Genomic DNA, 19945 nt, shown 5'->3' on the forward strand with positions numbered 1-19945 from the left:
TCCATAGAAGCCCAGGTTAACACCACAACCTGGGCTTCTATGGGAATTCATAAGGGCATATTATCAAGCCCATTAGCGCCACTTTTTAGCGGCAGTTTCCTGCCGATAAAAGCGGCGATAAATTATTGCCTTTTCTTGATAATATGGCCCTAGGTTTTCTCACTTCCAACTCATCTCTTTCTAGCTTCATTATTCAGCTAAAGGCTTTCTTTACAAACGCCACATCCTTTTTCACAATGGTGTCAGGCTTTAAAAAATTTCAGGACGCCCCAGCTCTACAAAACAACCTCTGATATATTTCATCCATGGTATTCGAGACATATAGTCAAGGCTCGTACAATCATTTATAATCTGCTGGCTGAGAACGAAATACTTGTTCAGCCAACACCTAAGCCAGAACACTATGGGGCTCATAGCCAGGTGTCACATAGGTAAGGTACCCTCTATTCCTCGTGAACCACAAGATTTGATAGACCACTTGGCACACCCAACAGGCACTTTAAGAAATTTTTCTCAACCACCTGTAATACGTCTGTAGTGGTATGTCCCAAAATTTCACTGCCATAACAGGCAGTTACTATGCCTTTGGCCTGGTAGATTTTCAACGTAGCTGCAATTGGGCGCTTACCCATCTTTGCAGCAAAGTTAAAAATAGCAGCGATTACCCTTGTAAACTCCCCCTTTTTCTTTGGAATGAGCGGCCCCCACTTCAGACGGTCATCCAATAAAACCCCCAAATACGAAAAAACAGTGGTCAGGGGGACCTTCTTGGGGCCTACACTAAAAAGATACTTTTTCTTGGGCCGTGTCCCTACCTGCATTATGTAAGATTTGGTGTTATTAATAGCCAAATCTCTGGACCCCATGAAGTTAAAAAAGGTATCAAGCAGGGTTTGAAGTCCCCTGTCAGTTCTGGCTATGAGGACCGCATCACCCGCATATAGGAGGAAGGGAAGACCCCGTCCCCCTACATATGGAAAATCTGCCCCTGTCTCGACCAAGGCCCTATCTAGATCATTTATATAAAGGTTGAACAAAAAAGGGGCCATAATGCAACCCTGCCTTACCCCTCTCCCAACTTTAAAATCCCTAGACACACAGAGATCCTGAGCATATCTGACATTCGCCTTGGTGTCCCTATGCAGATCCTCTAGGAAGTTGACGATATGGTCAGATACTCAGTTATGGACTATATTTTATAAAGGGCTTCTAAGGCACTTATGTGGTGCATCATAATTTAGTATGGTACCCCCGGGCTTTTATAATTATAAGTAAATCGATGCAATCCTCTTACTCGCTTTGTACCAAAAGAGCACCATCGCAAAATCTTAGGTCAGCCAGAAAATGTTTGTGCGTGCCACTGCTTTAGACTTACAGTTTTAGACTCATATCCACTGCAGCCTGAACAGGAATGAAAGACACCAGAGGTAGTTGCTGTTCACTGCAGAGGGTGATAGGGAAGATGAACGTGATCAGAGCTGAAAACTCCTGCATGTATTGTGGGGCTGAAAGTTTGTGATGTGCCCTCCTGCTCTTCACTTCATCATATGACACAACTGGTAAGTTGTCTGCACAGAGGCTTAATTTAAATGGTCCCCTGAAAGATGATCTAAATATCACTTTTTGTGCTCCCCAACAGTGTTCTACACTCCACTGGCCTGCAGGGGTTACCCCAAGATAGAATTCCTTTGTTACATGGTTGACTAAGTATTCCACGATAGAGCCATGATCCAATTAACATTTGATGGCAGCCTATAAAAGTCATGGGGTCCATTCTTTTTATCTGCCCCCTAATGAGGGGAGAATGGCTATTAGTCTAGCTGGTAAACTTGTACAGGTTGTCATGACCAGAGCCTCTCATTCTCCCAGGTCTGAGATGAGTCTGTGATAAGTGGTGAGGTTAATAACGGGGTAGTATGTGGGAACCACACGGGCATTTACCATGCCTGCCTTAACAACACGGTCCAAACCACAAGTGCATCTTTACAACGCATTCCTTAACCACGCAAATCATTACGACGACTTGTCTTAACGAAAGAGCTGGACTTTGGAATAGTATAATTTACTATTTTAACTCCAGTTAGTGCAACAGTAGGGAACGTGTTGAACTTAAAGTCCAACATCAGTCCAACAACTCTTTCCTTAAAGTAGGTTGTTGTAATGACATGCATGGTAAAAGAACCTGTTGTGAAGATGCATTCGCGGCTCGGACCGTGTTGTTAAGGCGCAGCGTGGTTCAAGTCACAGTGTAAAGGCTTTTTCCCCATATAGGGTGTGGTACTGCAGCATGGATTTCCCCACTGAACATATGAAGTTCCAACATTGGCAGGTGCTCCACCAAGATGGTGGTGGTTGGAATGCAGGTCTCTTCTCCTTGCCTGTGTTCTCACCTGTGTTGCTCTCTTTGTGTCTCTGCATCACAGATTATATGTCAAGTAGCGTGGATCTGGTTGTGAGTTTGCATCTTCTTCAAAAAGGTATGAACATTCTATTGCAGTCACCTTCTCAGCATTAAGCCTGTTCCACCAGTTCAGCTTATGGCCGGGGCAAAGACGTCAATTAAGAATTGACATGGCTCAGTTGTTTGGCCACTGCAAAATACCTTACCAATGATATAAGTAGTCAGCCCACCTCCCTGCAGTCTGTGTCCAGCTGTGTAAAAGAGAGCTGAGCTGAGCAATAGTCCATAAGTCATAGTAGGAATGACTGTGTCCAATACTTAAACCCAGTGGCCATTGAAGAATGCATGACATCACCAAGGGAACCAGAGTTACAGTGTTCATTTTGGATGCAGGTTACAATGAAACTGAAATATACCTATAATCAGGAGCGGCCCATGCAGATATGGCCCATGGAGCTGGTTGAGGAGGGAGTCGACAGACAACGACGGGGAAAATTACATTTTAAAAGAAGGAAACAACTTAACTTGCGCACGCCGCATTGCTTAGTCGGAGATGCGGCGTGCGCAAGATAAGTTGTTTTCTTTTTTTTAACTTTAATTATCCCTTGTCGTTCTCTGTCCTCATACCACCATTTCACCGCTCTTACCTGCACGGGCTGGTCCTGCCTAAAAAAAGATGTTCTGGACTTTAATTCTAATTCCTCGGTCATCATTCTTTTTCCAGTTTTCCCATGTATTTTGTCTCACGTGTCCCTTAGCTAATTGTTTGATCGGTGGAGATCAGCCTTTGGATTTCTATTTGATGAAGATCATATTCTCAATTTCCATGTGCTCTTGGATGCAAGTTTATGGCTAGCTTGATCACGCCCTAGTCATGTGGAAAGTTTTTAAGTATGATTGAATAATAGGTCTTGTCCCTCGTTGCCTTAATATTGACAACATTTTGCCACTGGATTCCAGTACTTATTGTGAAATTACATGAGAAGTTTATGAAAAGCAAAAAGAAGTGTAGTAAGCAAGAGGATCTTCTCTTAGCATCTAAATAGAGTTATTGTCTAGTTATTGTCTAGTGATCACTTGATATAAAGGAGAGTTGCCTTATTTTTACTGTTTTGTATCATCTGAAGCAATTTTCAATTAACTATTGTCTCAAAACACTGTAAAGGACTCAAAAAGATACTCAAAAAGATGGACAGGTTACACAAGCCATGAATGATTCTTCATTTAGCATCACAAGCTTATGAAATAGTGTTACTGCTTCTCCTTCCTCTATGAATAAACACACTAAAATATGTTTAAAATGTGCCTGAGTCTAGTAGCCCACCTTTGCTTCAATCTGAGATTTGTATATTTATAGTCGGAGATCCTGCCTATGCTTAATTATTTCTAATGAGTGCAAACAGGGTCATAAAATATATATGAGACTAGATGCGGGGTGAAGCACACATGAAGAAGTCCAACTTATTTTAATTGTAAGCAAGCAGGGAAGAACAGATTTTCTTCTCAAGGTCCAAAACCTCTTATGAATACATCAATCGCATAATATAAAAATGCATATTCAACAATCATGTCACAGGTGTATTGTCCGCAATTACTGAGCACATTAGACCAGTGAAATTAATTAATGCACTTCAGACAGCTCCAAAGCCCTGAAAATGACATGAAATCATTCATTTACGATTTAAAATGTAAATGCATGACTAAAAAATCGTGTAGGTCCGATTCACAGAGGTAAAATGAGACAAAAGTCTAACTTTACGACTTTCGGTATTCACAAAGGACATTTACTACTCGTAAATGCCCTTTGTGAATACCGAAAGTCATAAAGTTCAACTTGTGGAATTCACAAAGGACATTTACAAGTAGTAAATACCCTTTGTGAATACCAAAAGTCGTAAAGTTAGACCTTCGTCTCAGTTTACCTATGTGAATTGACCTCTTGGTGTTTTCATGTCATATGGACTCATTCCACGCTGCCCCTTATTTATGTGCAGTGATACTGCCTGAGGAATTAAAGTTACGGTAATATATGTTGTATTTCCCCCAGATTAGCACTACTTCTCGATAGCGAGCTGAAGCAGTTTGAAGTACGTATAATATGTAGTATTAGATTTTGCACATACAATTTGCTAAGTTTGCACAGGAAAAACAACTGAGAAATGGGTAAATCTGCTTTACTCATAACCAGATTCGGCATACACTTCTAGTGTGTGCCATAATCAAAATCGTGGTTACCCACAGTGGCGTAACTCAGGCCCCCGCATCCCCGTGGTGCGGGTGGCCCCAAACTGCAGGGGGCTCCTTCTGCATGGTAGTGAGGCCTGAGAGCTCCAGATTTAATCCGGAGTGGTGGCCCCTCACGTACCGTACAGGGGGCCCCCTCAACTTTCGTTTCGCCAGTGGTTACTTGAGCACTTAGAACTAGACCTTTTAGAATAACGATATCTCAACACATAATACAAATTAAGATGTGCTATGTTACAAACTTTGTGAGGTTTTTCAAAACTTCACACGACATCTAAAGTTCAGGAAATCTTGCAAAGCTTTAAGAAAAATATTGTGGTGAAAAATCCAGAAAATGCCATTGCAAAAAAACACTTTTAGTGAGAATTTATTTTGTCAATAAATACTTTTGCTGGAAATGTTCCCCCAGAAGCTTTTTCCTAGCAAATTTGGCTCACAGTAGAAGCTTTGCAAAAGTGCGCAATTTTGAAAAATTGCAAAGTTCATCACCTTTGAAAAAATTTCCTGGCAAAATTGTAATTTTGCAGCTTAATTAAAATGAAAGCCATGTAACTCCTTGGTGAAGCTCCTTTCTTCATGAGAAATCATGTTGCAGTTGTACATTTTCGGGGGCACATGTTCTGACTAGGAAGCTTAGCAAAAAAACAGCATGATTTTCTTTTCAATTTAGGTTAATGCAATAACCATCTTTGGAAAACAATTCAGTATCCCACCGTTCGCCTAGTCCAATAATACTTACATTTTACAATGTTTTTAATATTTATGTTCTTTGTGGTTCATCTGTCTTTTCTCCTGTCACACGTACTCCAAACACCCATCTTCTAAAGTCATTCTTACTATGTTTAGAGTCCCACTCAGTTTAACATGTGATTGTGACATGTTTACTGTCGATACTGAGGCACCCTAAATGGTTCATCAGCTTTATTAAGGTGGGTCTCTGTTTTGTATCTGTGGCCAAAACAATGGCTGGTGGTAATTCTGCGAAATGTTAATGCTTTCTCTGGGTATTGGAGAACCAACAGTTCAGTTAACACTGGCGGAAGAAAGCTTTGTACAATATCAAAGTCAAGGCTGCAAATGGCATTGCTCCTCCCATTGAAGAATCCTCTTTCAAATAACAAATTTACCTCCTACAATTCCCAGTCTCTTAAGAAATATTGTATAAGCCAGATGGGTTTTGGTGAAAACTCAGGTGTTGATCCAGTAAATCATATCCTATCAAAACTGATTTTTAATCTGTGGGGCCGGGTTGTTTCCCTGGGTAATAGTTAGGCCCCAGTTGAGAAAGAGTTTTCATTACCTTTAAAGGTGTTAATCTAGGCCTACAACTAAGTAGGCCTGGGTGGTGAACTATGCTCCATTTGCAGAGTTTGCAGAGTTTTTTAAACTCCACTGAGCTTGCGAAGATCTGAAAAACTCTGCTCCGCGCAGCAGAGTTTTTTCCCCGCTCGCACTCGCCAACAGTAAGTTGACGAGCGCGAGCGGGGATTATCCAGCGCTCGGCTGCTTCATAGCGCAATTAATCAACGCGGGCAGTCGCAGATGGTTGCCACTGGCGTTGAGAAACCCTCTGTTTGTTTTGAGGAAGCTGCCGCTGGAGTAGAACTTCTACTCCAGCGCCAGAAAGAAGATGCACCCTCTTGCGCTGCACATTATGCCATTCCCGTTAATTTGATAGCATGGGACAAACACCCGGTGCCAAAAATCAGTGTGAACGGCATAAGGTAAAGTACTCCGCCGCTCGCGGAACTCAGCGTAGCTTGGCGGAGTTTTATTTACACTTTGCGGAGTTCTGCTTACTGGAATATAGCGAACTCTACCCAGGCTTACAACTGAGCCTCAGTTAAATTGTGTAGGTGCCTAGTACAGTACAGAATGCACTATAATGCACCAGATCCGGTCTGTCACAATGAGAGGCAAGAGGGGACATTATTCCGCAGGCCCAGTATCCTGCGTTTGTGCTGCAAAATCAGTTTAGAATTTGAAGCAAGAACGTTTAATAAACCATAAGAAGGAAGCAGATGCTACAGCTGCTGTGGGTCTCATTCCATGAGACTTTTTTTGTACTTCAAAGCATGTGCTTATGGCGTTTGGGACTGGAAAAGTTATTGACCCATGCCCTACAAAAACTTCAGAAATACTTGGAAAACCTCTATCTAAACAATTTCTTAAGACACCTTTGCACCCTATATCCCCTTTCATATATTGTTTAGCATTTATAATGAGCAAATAGCAATAAACCTAGACTGGGGAAATGACAGATAAAGAAAATAATTATTTGTCATAACGTTCAGGTTGGTTCATTAGTTGTGATTGACACAATCAAAGTGCTATCCTCTGGATACTAGAAGAGAGATCTGTATAATTTGGGGAGGAACCCTTCCAACATTTTGTATGCTGCTCTTTCTGCTATTTGATTATTCTCTCTAACATTGACCACCATGTGATGCAGTTGAGAAACTCTGCTGCCATCTCACTATTGTGAAGACTATTCGCTTCTGCCATCAGTGCCAAATGTAGACAACGGGCACAAGCAATGCGAATAAGCAGTATCGATGGGAGTGCGAAAATAGCTGCAAAAAAGCAACTTAGCAGTGGTCCTAATGGAGACTTGAATGTGACTGTTGGCTATGGCTGGACTGGGGAGCAACGCTGTTAGCCTGCAAAGGGAACCTCCTCCAAAAGGAACAGCAATTGAGTCTGGAAAGGTACTCCTCCAGGCTTCATTTGAATAGTATTTGCACGAAATGTTTCATTAAACAGTGAGGCGTCTGGAGCTCCAGCACAGATTGGGTGCTCTCCCGCTAGCAGCTAGGCCAATGCTCACCGGGCTGCAACTAGGATAAGTTAGGCCAGGGGGCCATGGTGCACTTTTCCCATTCTGTCCCTCAGGCAAAGCATTACGAATGAGGAGCCTCATGTTTGTCCTTCAGCTTGCCTTATTTTTATTTTTTTATTTTTTTTACAAATGGTAGACAGTAGGGAAAATGTGTATGCTATGATCCAGGACTTGTACCATACTTGGAAAGCAAGAAGCAACACTTTAATCCAGGAAAACATATATACATTGAGTTGATAGTTTAGTGTTACTGTCCAGCCGTTTTTAGGATGGAGTATTTCTGTATGTGTTTTAGGTATCTAATGATGTTTTTATTTAAATTATAATGTCTCAACGAAACAATTGTGATGTGCGATGGCTATGCCTGCAATAATCTTGTCTCGACTTCAGTGTCTGCTTTAATGAAAATACAAAGCTAATTATAAAGAGCCTGATCTGCCTTCAGCAATGGCAGAGGAAGAGTTCTGTCCAAAAGACCTCGCACACTGATTTGTCACTTGATCAAAACATGTCCTCAGCAAGACACAGGTCATAAAGCTCACGAGGTAATACATAAAGGATAAAGGGCAAGGAAAATATACAATGTTTATATAAAAATAAAGAAAAAATATGAGGATAAAAAATTCCATTAAATGATGTTAAAACTCGTGCAAGATGAATGAATATTAATGAATGGAGCAGTGCTTGATGGAATGAGAGAGAAGAAAGTTGTCAAGGTGCGTTGGCCCCTGATGTGGCTGTGTGACAAGGGGATAGAGAAACACCCAAGTAGGTGATGGCATGGAAAGAGAGCTGGCGAGTAGGTCTTTGATCAAGTAGGAAAAAATAATATATGCCTCACTGTGAACAGAATGAAGCCGCATGTTGAGGATAGAAAATACCCCCAACTGGAGCTCACAGTGGCAGCATGAATGTACACAAGAACAAGTAGAAGGATGCTTCAGGTTCTAGACTCTTGACGTTAAGTCTGGAAGGGTAGCCAGAAATGTAGCAGATTATCCCTTTTCTGAAAGAATACATATCACGTATTCATTGCCAATCAGAACTGCATCTATTGAAGCAGTTATCAAAATACCTTGTATTAAGTTTGAAAGAAATGCGCAGTATTCCTCAGCGTCCATAAAGACTGAAATCAAACATAACTTCCCAGCCCCTTTTATCTTTGTATGACAGAAATGTGATTAACTAAATATGCTAGAATACATGTGCTCTTTCAATGTCACACAAGTCACCATGCATTCATCTGTTACAGATAAAGTAGAGCTGAATAGTTGAGAGATAATATATCCATTAATTTAAATTATAGATGCAATTTTCTCCTGACACTCAAAATGAAAGCTTATGCTTTCGCCACCTGAAAAATGTCTGAGAAGTGTTTGCACTGTAGAAGACTGGAACTTCACACTATCTTACTTTGGGCCATGCATGTTCAAGCTTAGCTGCAGGCTGCCTTTGACCACCTGGCCTAGTCGGTTTTGAAGGTAAAAGGTGGTTAGAGAGTGGTCCTCGGTTCTCAGAGTTACCTTCTAAACTTCTGCCATGTTTTTATTAATCTGCAATAATATTCCTTATCCCTTGAGAGCAGTACCTGTAATTGAAAAAAATGACTCTAGAAACTCATAAATTGGGGGTCAAGATGTGGCCTCAGAAATTGGGTGGAGTCGCAAAGGGCGGAGTAATGAAAAGCAGAGTCCGACAGTCGACTTTTACATTATTGTTTTTAAACTCTCCCGCCAACAAATTGGCAACAAGGACAAATGTGAATGTAAATCTGTTCTGGCTCACGTAATATCTTAGGGGGTAAGGCACCTGCTACAGACATCCTTCTGTGGATAACAAGTATCAGAAGATAATAACAATGGCTAGATAAATCTGGTGGCTAACACAGTTGCTTGAGAGATCTGTGTATTGTCTAGTCACAGTTTGACTAATATAGCAACAAGGAAGGTTAATGTGCCAGCTGCAAAGTACTGGATGTTACATCCAGATCACAGATTTGTGCTTTGCATAGATAGCTCAGCAGATTACCGCTTTTAACACATTGTTCCTTTTGTTTCCTGCAGCTCATAAGTTTCTTCTAATACAATTCTTATAACATAGCACAGTGAACTTTGAATCGTCATCAAGGAGCTGCAAACAAACTGCAAGGGATGGTTTTTTTCTCAATCATTTGTTATTCTAAGGTTGCTAAAAGTGTTCTTTGGGTAGTAGTAAAGTCTTCTTAGTACAGACAACCCCAACCAATGTGTTATATTTTAAATCCTAACTTTGTCTTTCTCCAGGCCATGCACTTTTAACATATGTTGCCTACCAGTGTGGACAATATGTGACTCATACAACTTGTAACACTCTGTCAGGAAGCCGCTAGGTCACAGTGCAAGAATTTTTAACTTCAACTTCAACTTATGTGACACTCCCTGTACATTGATTTACACACCTGTATGTATGATTTATTGTATTTACATAATGTATTTAAAGAACTCTGATGCCCTGCATTGGGATGAGAAGCACTATAAAAGAAATTAAATACATTAAATTAGTGGGGTTTTTTACAGACAGATACATCTGGCATTCTTAAAATGCATACTTACCTCTTACAGACAGGGGTTGAGTAAAGTCAAAAACCTGCCTCCATATCCTAGTTTCTCTTAAGTACTTGTGAAGTTATAACAAGTGGTGTGCCTTTGCTTCCCTCCAAAGCATTGGCATATAAGTGCTAGGCTCCAGATTCTCCCAGCCAAGATGATACCAGAATAGGACGGTTTGATTGCCTTTTAAATTAGGCCTTTGTTTTGGGCCATCTGGAAATGAAAATCAGAAAGGCCCCTCACTGCCTGCAGGTTGTTGCTCTGAATGGAAAGCATACACCGTAGGAGCACTGCTGAAGGTGTCCCGGTGTCAGCAAATTACACTGTCACTTTCACTGGGGTCAGCCCGGATCCAGCTGATCCCGGATCTGGTTCAATATTAGCAGCTAGACCTGGAATCCAACTGGATCCCCCTCAGTTCCTGTACTGATTGAGAGACAGAGGCTTAGGTAATCACGGTTTCTGCTCTGTGAATTGCATTGTCCCTACCAGTTTAGTTTAAGTGATTCTCGTTCATGATAATGTGGCTAGACTTCTCGTAGACACCATTTTATTGACGTGCAATAATATTTCTATCTCCTGAGAAGCAGAAGCAATTTAATTTTCAGTTGAAGATGATAATACATTAATCTATTTCTTGAATGGGCAATCAAAACGCCAACAGTTAATATAATAGTGAAATGAGCTAGTGAGCACATACCTGGATAAGGCACACAGTAATGATAGAAATGAATGCCTTTCAGCGTACCTGTCCTCAACTACATCCTCTGATAATACATCAAAGGTGCTCTTATCTGGTGGAAACTTTGATTCGCTTTGACTTATTTTTTAATTTCATGAAACATTTAAAAATGTCATGCTTCAAGTGATGTACAGCTGATGGCAACGCATCTGTTCAGCAGTCTGGTGAGTAGGAATTTAGCCGTAAATAAACAAGATGTACCCAAGGTCCAGTGTAAATAATGAGTTTCAGATTTAATTTTTTATCAAAGACACTTGACTAATACTGATGTAGTTCTGGGTACAGAACTAAATCATTGAGAAACTTTGGTTAGATTTTATTGGCTTTTACTTACCTAGCCATTTATTTATTTATAGAGTTTTGTATACTGTGAATGGTGAAATAATAACGTTTGGCATTGCACCAGTCAAAGCTAATACAGAGGACGTAGAGGGTATTTTTTGGTGGACTCTCAATGTGTCAACTTGGTGGCACTGACTGCAATGAGACAGGCCTCACACTCCTAAGGAACTGCTAAAGACTATGGCAGGCATGCAACCAGTGAAAATCCAGGGGCCTATTTGGATCCCAATTGAATTCTTTAGAGAAGTCAACAACATGGCTAATTCCCATGTCTGGAGCATGTCTGGAGCATGTTCACATATTATATAGGCAGGATCCCTTACTAGCAAACTTCAAGCCATACAGGTAAGAGATAAGGAATAAGATCCAGCTAATTGAAGCCCCTTATGTTGGCCGATCATCTTATCAATTTTGAGTGCAAATTACCTACCAACGCTATCTCTAATATGATCGTGGGGGGGTGACAGATTTCTTGTGTACCCTGCTCAGAATGACTTTAAGCCCAGCCATGCCAATAGGCACAATCTTACTCATTTACATAATACTCTGGCCCATACCCATGTTATTTCTGGTCCAAGCACATTGTTCTTAGTAACCCTTAGAACTATTTTGATACCTCTGACCGAGAGTAACTGCAGCATACTTCTTGAAAGATTAATGTTGACCCCCTTTTCCTAAGCCACATTAAAAACTTGTTTGAGCTGCTAGCATAGGTTAAGGTCAATAGAGCTCCATTGGCTCCCTCTCTATTAAGAATGGAATGTGATAGGGCTAAACCCTTTCCCTGCTATTATTTGCTCTGGCCAAGGAACCCGGCAAGATTTACTGGCAATGGAGCTGGGTGGGTAGGAGGTACAGAAGAACCGTGTCATGTGGCCAATATCTAGGGATAAGACATATATCAAGGGCATGTAACTCAATGCACCTCATTGGGCCTGCAGCACTGTTTCTGCAATCGACGGTGGTAGCTCATCGATCATGCCACAAGTTTGCCCTGGTGTGGCCTTTGTGCATGGGTTACTGTTACTCGGCTTGGCATTTAAAAAGCTACATGCCAAGGTTCTGCATGTCTCTTGCTATATCTGAGTTCTCCCTGGTGACAGGGTGTGGTGTCTGGAAGGGGTAGGGCATTTGCATGTGTGCGTTACATGCAAGGGTTGTGAATAGCACTGGTTGGTTTGTTCGGTACGACAGGGCCTGCTTCTCGCAAAACTAAACTATGGGCTTAAGGGAAGCTGCAGACCTCTGACTATGATGGGCCTCTCTGGGCCTCTCTGGGACGGTTAAGTGAACGTGGAATTGGCACCTGCATTCCATGGGGCAGGGTCTTGGCCCACTAAAGATAGTGATCCTGTAGATTGCACACAGGACAAAATATGGAGAGGGCCTGTGCATTTCAAAGGTGGCCTTTTGAACTGATTGCATTTTCAAAGGTTACCTTGGGTATAACTACTGGGCCTCTGCCTCAGAAGTTAGAGACGCTTTTGAATTTGGAACCATACTACAGTGGTTTGCTACTCAGACATCGACAAGAGGACTCTTTAGGGTAGGAGGGACTGCAGCTAGATTATCCACCGACTTGTGGTGGCCTGGATGTTGTCGGGCTCCATGAAGGGAACTATCACTTGTTGGATTTTGCCTGGACGTTGCTGGTCTGCAGCTAGTGCCAACTGTCATGACCCGGGTCCCTAAGTACTCTCCAAGAGCCAGATGCCTGGCCTCCTGTCCAAGAGATCCCAGGGACAAAAAGGATCTTGCCATTTCCACAAGATCATAAGGACCACGCAGAGGTGCAGCGGAAAAGGGTGGAAGTGATCATCATTTGGGACAAGGACCATTCTGACGTTCACCATCATCCCACTGTGCAGAGGAGTGTGCTTGTAAAGATCAGCAGCCCATCTGAGGTGCGGGGACGGGGTAAGTTTGAGGCATGCAGGGGAAGCTACCAGAGTCAGATGGACCCATGCTTGCAACCAGCGGCCTGTGCTAGTTTGCACCCTGGAGCGTGTGGTGTCTGAGGGGTGTTAGGAAACCTGAGCTGAGACTGGCTTTGATCTTCAGATCGGGAGGACAACAGTGCCTGATATCGCAACCTCTGTCTGAGGTTGCTGGTTCCTTCTCCCTGGATCCATGCCACAAGGTACTTTGTTGTGGAGAACATCGTGATGACCAGAAGGGTTTCATGGTGCCTTGTGGGAACCTACAGCTGGGTGTCAGGAGCTACAGCAGCTCACACCTCCCCCTGAGGGAAAACATTTCTCCAGACTTGGAAGCATGCCAACTTCCTGGGTCACAACTTTTTGTCTACGGGGGGGATAGCGATCCCCCACTCGTGCAGGTAACGTCGGGCACATGGAGATCAAATCCAGATAGACGACACTAAGTAACTGGTTTTTTCCTGCTTTAGGTGGTTCCGATCAATGTATCACCAGCAGGGGCAATGTATATCATTGGCTAGGGTGGTTGAATGATTGAAGGGGCTGGTTCACAAAGCTTAGTCAAAGACCTGTGATTTCTTGATCATTGCAAATGTTGGGGTATGCGATATTGGGAATGTTGTCTTTGTTGATTACCTCTGAATAGTGCATACATGATTATGCTGTTCTGATGCTAAAGGGAACGTTTGACAATTGCATATAACTGGAAGGATATATTCAATGTGCAGATCGTTTTGATTTCAATGTATATATTGTGTTGATTTTGGTGTGTGAGTGTGTAATACAAAGACCAGTGTTTACGCTTATACTTTACACATGGACCCAGAAGACAAGCCCGACTGCTCTGTGCCAAGATACCCAAGTGTGAGCACAGGTTATCAGACATGTGTATCACACTCATCCTATCTAGGACAGGGGATTCCGACTGGCTTCGATGTGTCCCAGCCAGCCAAAACAGCTGGGTCTAACAGACACTATCCTTTCTTTGGGACCACTGTTAATGGCACTCTGTGGTGCATTCCAAATAGGTATGTTAGAATTTTGCGACCTTGTAGTGGACTCTCCTACAAGAGTAAATCCTTTCTGATTCATGATTGATGCTGTAGAGGCAACAATAGGGGTATTCATCTGCAATGGGACTAAAGGAGTTCCTCCCATTCCTGGGATAAAGAAACATTATCTGATATATCTACTACAGTAGGGACTGTCAAAGTATGTGTCATGGTTCCTGCTGAATCTGGTTTATACAAAGGAACTGCAGGATTAATAGTGACTGGAACAGCGACTGTTTCTGGGGCATTGGGAACTGTGAAATTAACAGGGGCACTGATCCCTGAACTCTCTCCCATCAGATTCTGAATTCTATTTGCTGGTGCGGTGGCTATTTCAGTGTTTCCACTGGTAAATGCACCATATGTTTCTTCAGGTTGGGCAACATTATATAGAGATGGGCGTGTTGATAACAAAACATGTAGGAAATCATTGCAAGAATCACTATCACTGTCTTCGTCTGTAATCTGTTTATTTTGTCTTATTCACTTTCTTTTTCTTCTCTTTACACTCTTTCCTTTTTTGAGTTCTTTACTCATCAATGCAGGGTATGGTCTGGTTCCCTCTATTATATCAGTTCTCCATTGTTGTTGTCCTGCATCCCATCTAGCATCGGCACAGCTGCGCACTTCCTTTCCGACTCTTCCCTGATACGTTTCACTTTGCCTAACATGAGCTGTGTACTCCCAAGCATTAAGTGCTTCAAACCGTGCAGGCCTAAGAGACGGCTTTATTTCATACAATACCCTCCTCGATTTTTTATTGATTCTCAAATTAAATGTGCCATAGCATGAAAACATCAATGAAGCTTCTTTCTCAGGGATCTTATACCACCGACTCAGCCAATTACATGCGTGAAAACTCACATTTATGTCATATAATGACCTAGAGTGTCATTGGGGGGTGTCTCTTCCCCATTTCAAACAGGTATTCTCACATCTCCCATAATCAGATTTCGTATAGTCTTAAAAATTTTCATTTTCCAACAATGTCAACAAGCACAAATAGGATTTTATTTCAAACAAGAAATCATTTATTTTTACACTCAATTCTCATTCGATTTTAACAACCAATAACAGCGCAGCACTAATGCCAACTGTCTAATCTCAGTGCAGCACACTGTGACGTCCTTCTCACTCCTCACAGCAAACGAATGCAAACAACGATACTCCTTCTCTAATGAAACCTTGAGAACCCACCTGCAAAAGAAAGAACACGCTGACCAAGCAAAGCACATTGCAAAATCAAGGCCTTTAGTCAGGCTAACTTTAACTAAACATTTAATGTGCATTTCAAATATATGATTATACATGAACACATAATTTTCAGAATAAATGCAAATGTGAAATAAGGAATGAAAGACCACTTATGCAATTATGATTTGAAATATAAAAGGTGAATAATGAATACATGTAAGTATTTTAAATGGACATTGGTGCACACATTTATAAAGCTTCAGTTTCTCAATAGTTACATTTCATTAATGTGATTAAGTGTTCAAACAAATTAATATTATTAAGGCAGACAGTAAATATAATGTCAAAGTATGAATGCGAAATTGCGCAGTGACAACTTGTAAAGGATGGATTCTAAATTGCGCTACTCCAATTAAAATGCAGAATTGCAGTTGCTCAAAGAATGTGTGCTTAACTGCAGCTTCTGGTATTGTGTCTTTAACTTCATGAGGAATTTCTGCTACAGAATCGGATCATTGGGATCAAAATGAAACATGTAGCTGAAATTAGGTCTGCGTACCCATGATTTCTGCACTTCTAGGTGCTAATTCCTCCTTACAATGTTCTCGTCAATATAACTCTGTTTTAGTTCATCAAACTTTCAGCAGCCCAGAGGGAGCGTGTATGAGTCCCTAGAGTTTTCTGAACTGTGATGGCAAGGCAATCTTTTTAAGGATCTTTGTATTATTTATGTGGGTTTGTAAAGAGTCAACCTAAGCAACAGAGTGTTGTTCAGTAGTACACAGTACATGACTGTTGCACTTGGCTCTTTCTGCAGATCCATCCCCAAACTGTTCGCTTTCAACCTCCTGTTTTCTGAACCCATTTGTGTTGACTTTTAAGGTTCTGTGCACTTAATTGCTAACCAGTGCTAATGTGCATATGCTCTCTCCTCTAAACATGGTAAAATTAGCTTGCACCCAATTGGTACACTTGATTTACTTGTAAGTCCCTAGTAAAGTAGTGCTACATGTCCCCAGAACCAGTAAATTAAATGCCACTAGTGGGCCTGCAGCACAGATTGTGCCACCTGTTTACGTAGCTTTAAATATATCTCAGGCCTGCCATTACAGTCTGTGTGTGCAGTTTGCCAAATACACCTTCTGTCAGGCCTAGACCTTCCTTTTGAATACATAAAAGTCACCCTTAGTGTAGGACCTATATAACTCAGAGGGCAAGATGCATTGTATTTAAAACGATGGACATGTAGTTTTAACTGTTACATGTCCTGGTAGTGAAAAACACTTAAATTGGTTTATACTACTGCAAGGCATACCTATCCCATAGGAGAGCATTGGGAGCAGGTCTGAATTTCACGTTTGTTGTCTGTAGAATTGAAATTTAAAACCCTTTTTATTGGTAAAGTCAGATTTTAAGTCACAATTCTGAAAATGCCACTTTTAGAAAGTTGCCTTTTTTTGTCCTAGCCATTTGGTTCGTGCAGCCTGTATCCTGGGTTACATGACTAATTGTAGCTGGTAGTTGGTCTTTGTGTATTGCCCCCAGACAGGGATACAAAGGGTTTGACTCTAGTCTATTGTGACCCCAGATAATCTGGGGCCAGGGCAGGGAGGCAGGAAGTTACAAGCACCTATAGGGGTGGAAACCTCCAGAACTTTCTACTCAGTGTTCACAAGCTATAAATATTGGACCCTCAGACCCACCTTTTCAGTACACCTCTGTACCTGTGGAAGACTCAGAAGGACTTCTGTGCTGCTCTGCAAGAAGGACTGCTACTGAAGTCTCAGTGACTGAAAAGGCTCCAAACACCTTGTACCCAGCACTTGGAGTCTGTGTGCTGTGGGTCCAACCCCCTATGTAGTGCCACACCAGCCCTGAGCCCTTGGAAGTTGGCCTGAAGGTCTTTTGCCTGCCTAGCTGCGGACCTTTGAGCAAAACCAACGCAGCATGATGCCTCTCTTTGCAGCTGCTCCAGAACTGCCACTGCATGATGGATCCTTGATGCAAAGCAAAACCAAAGGGGATGATGGACGGAGTGTTGAACATTGCAAGCACTCACCCCCAGTTAACTGATCTGGGTGTATTCCATCATCATTCTTTAGCCCACTTTGCCACCCCAGTTCAGACATGGCCATATGCAAATCAGTCTGACCCTGTGCCTCATGGGAACAGTCCAGCCCTCACTGCCAAGACATGTCTTCCCTGGACCAGAAACAAGCATCCTGGGAACGGTTTCTGGCTAATCAGCCACCATCAGCCAGGCTAGCTTGAATCCAGTGGCAAAGTGAGTAAGAGACCCACGTCTGGGCATACCCTGTAAACTCAGGGCAAACAAAGCAAAACCAAAGGAGATGATGGACGGAGTGTTGAACATTGCAAGCACTCATCCCCAGTCAACTGATCTGGGTTTAATCCATCATCATTCTTTAGCTCACTCCATGACCCCAGTTCAGACATGGCCATATGCAAATCAGTCTGACCCTGTGCCTCATGGGAACAGTCCAGCCCAAACTGCCAAGCCCTGTCTTCCCTGGACCAGAAGCAAGCATCCTGGAACTGGTTTCTGGCTAAACACAGGGTCAAGACTGGTTTACATATGGCTGGGTCTAAACAGGGGTGGCATGGTGAGCAAAAGAACAATGGATTTAACCCAGATCTCTTGACTGGCGGTGAATGTATGAGTCATTCAGCATTCCGTCCATCATTTGTTTGCTGATCCTTGATGCAGGCCTTTGCTACGCAAGACCCTCGTTGAGAGTATTGTTGACAATGACGCAGTACTCCGCATTGCAGCCCTGCAGCATATTCAGAACTGCTGGTGCGTGACGCATCTTCGATGCAGGACTTCGCATCGCAAAGCCCTTGTCAACAGCATTATCAACGATTGCGCAGGACTCTGCATCACAGCCTTGAATCTCGGAATTGCCACAGCACGACGCAACCTTGATGTGGGATCTCGCAACGCTTTGCAAACCAGGCTTTAAGGTAAATTATTAAACAGGCCTAACTGGGTCCCTGTATCTGGTCCCTCATCCATCATGGGTACTCTTGTGACTGTCCTTGTCTGGCCCGACCAGATAACCAAAGTTGCCGCTTTTTGCTTCTATACACTATTTTTACTTAAAATCTTTATAATTGCATATCTCTGGGTCTACTGATTGGAATTTTGTCATTTTGGTCTCAAATAATTAATTACATCTTACTCTATTTGTCTAAATGGGTGTGGAATTTGTCTTGTGTTGTGTTTTCACTTTATCACAGTTTGAAGTGCTGCATAAATACTTATTACATTGCCTGTTTAAATTTAGCCTGACTACTTTTTGGCCAAGTTACCAGAGGGCTAAGCACATGTTATTTTGGGGTTTGCTTATGTTTCCCCCTGACGGAGATTGTGGTTGCTGCTTCAGTACGGTTTCACCACCCTCAACCAGTAACCCAATTTCCAACAATGACAAAGGGGCTGGTTGAGCAGGGTAGGATATAGGAATAGGGAACGTGGCTAGCTGGGGATATAGAGGCATAGTTCTTAAAGTAGTAGGTCGCCCAGTATTTAGATGCCCATGAAGTCGTAGAGTTATGTGATGCCGAACATCGGGGCTCTGAAGTGGTGGATGGACGATACCCAGGGTACTTTCACTGGAACGGAATTCTAAACCCTCACTGTGCAGCAGGAGAAGTTTTCTTCTTCTAACAATTCCTGGTCTCTGCTCTGCTGATACTATTGTAGTGTCTTGTAAACATTTAATGTTTCAACTGTAATAGCACAAACAAATCATTGTACAACAACTGAGAGAAGCCTGGATGAATAATGTAATCAAGTTCATGGTATCTAGATTTAATAGACAGACACAACAAAACGAACATACATATGCAGGTGCCATGGAACAATATCTAATTTCTTTGCCAGCTGCTGCACTTCATGCCATCCCTGATCTGTTTCGGGTGTATTTTGCATTCGAAAACACATCTGTGTAAAAGGCACTCAAGTCTGTTTGGATGTTTACTTTTACGTTAGAGAAAATGCATTATGCCTTTAAGTAGGGATTTTGTCAACTCCAGTGGGCTTCTGGGCTTATCTCATGCATTACGAGAGGTAAACAAACGTAATCCATGCAAACAAATAAAAAATACAATAAGGTGACCTGACAATTAATAACTTCACTTTGTGCTGGTGTGTATATAATTCCATACCAGTGGACACGTAAGTCGTATGGTTACTACAGTGGTGCCAGTGGTTCTATGCCTTCCATGAACCCCTAGGCAATTGTTGCTAAATGGAGGCATCCTTAAATGCTTGCTGTTTGTTATGAGCCACAGTGAAAAGTGTTTTCTGATCTTTAAATGTAAGCAAGCCCATTAGATAAATAATCCCCGTAGTACTGGTGCTAAAATGAGTTTACCCCTAGCAGTGGACTGGTGTCATTAGACATTAAGGACTGCTTAAAAATAGGGCACATTTCGGCTGCTGTCCCACTGTCAACCTATGTGGTGGAAGCAATCAGTGAAACTTCCAAATCTGCCATGGGATGTTCATGTAAATGTGACTAGTCCCTGTTTACTGAAATTCTACGCATTTCCTTGCCAAATCACAAAACACCAGCTTCGT

General features: G+C 42.1%; 1 protein-coding gene across 6 annotated transcripts in view; it reads left to right on the top strand.

The window, feature by feature from the left end:
* Positions 1-19945, top strand: part of GRIA4 (glutamate ionotropic receptor AMPA type subunit 4) — a 933658-nt gene that overhangs the window by 608994 nt on the left and 304719 nt on the right. The window lies entirely within an intron of this gene.

The sequence above is a fragment of the Lissotriton helveticus genome, chromosome 8 (assembly GCF_964261635.1).
Source record: "Lissotriton helveticus chromosome 8, aLisHel1.1, whole genome shotgun sequence".
NCBI classification, from domain to species: Eukaryota; Metazoa; Chordata; class Amphibia; order Caudata; family Salamandridae; genus Lissotriton; species Lissotriton helveticus.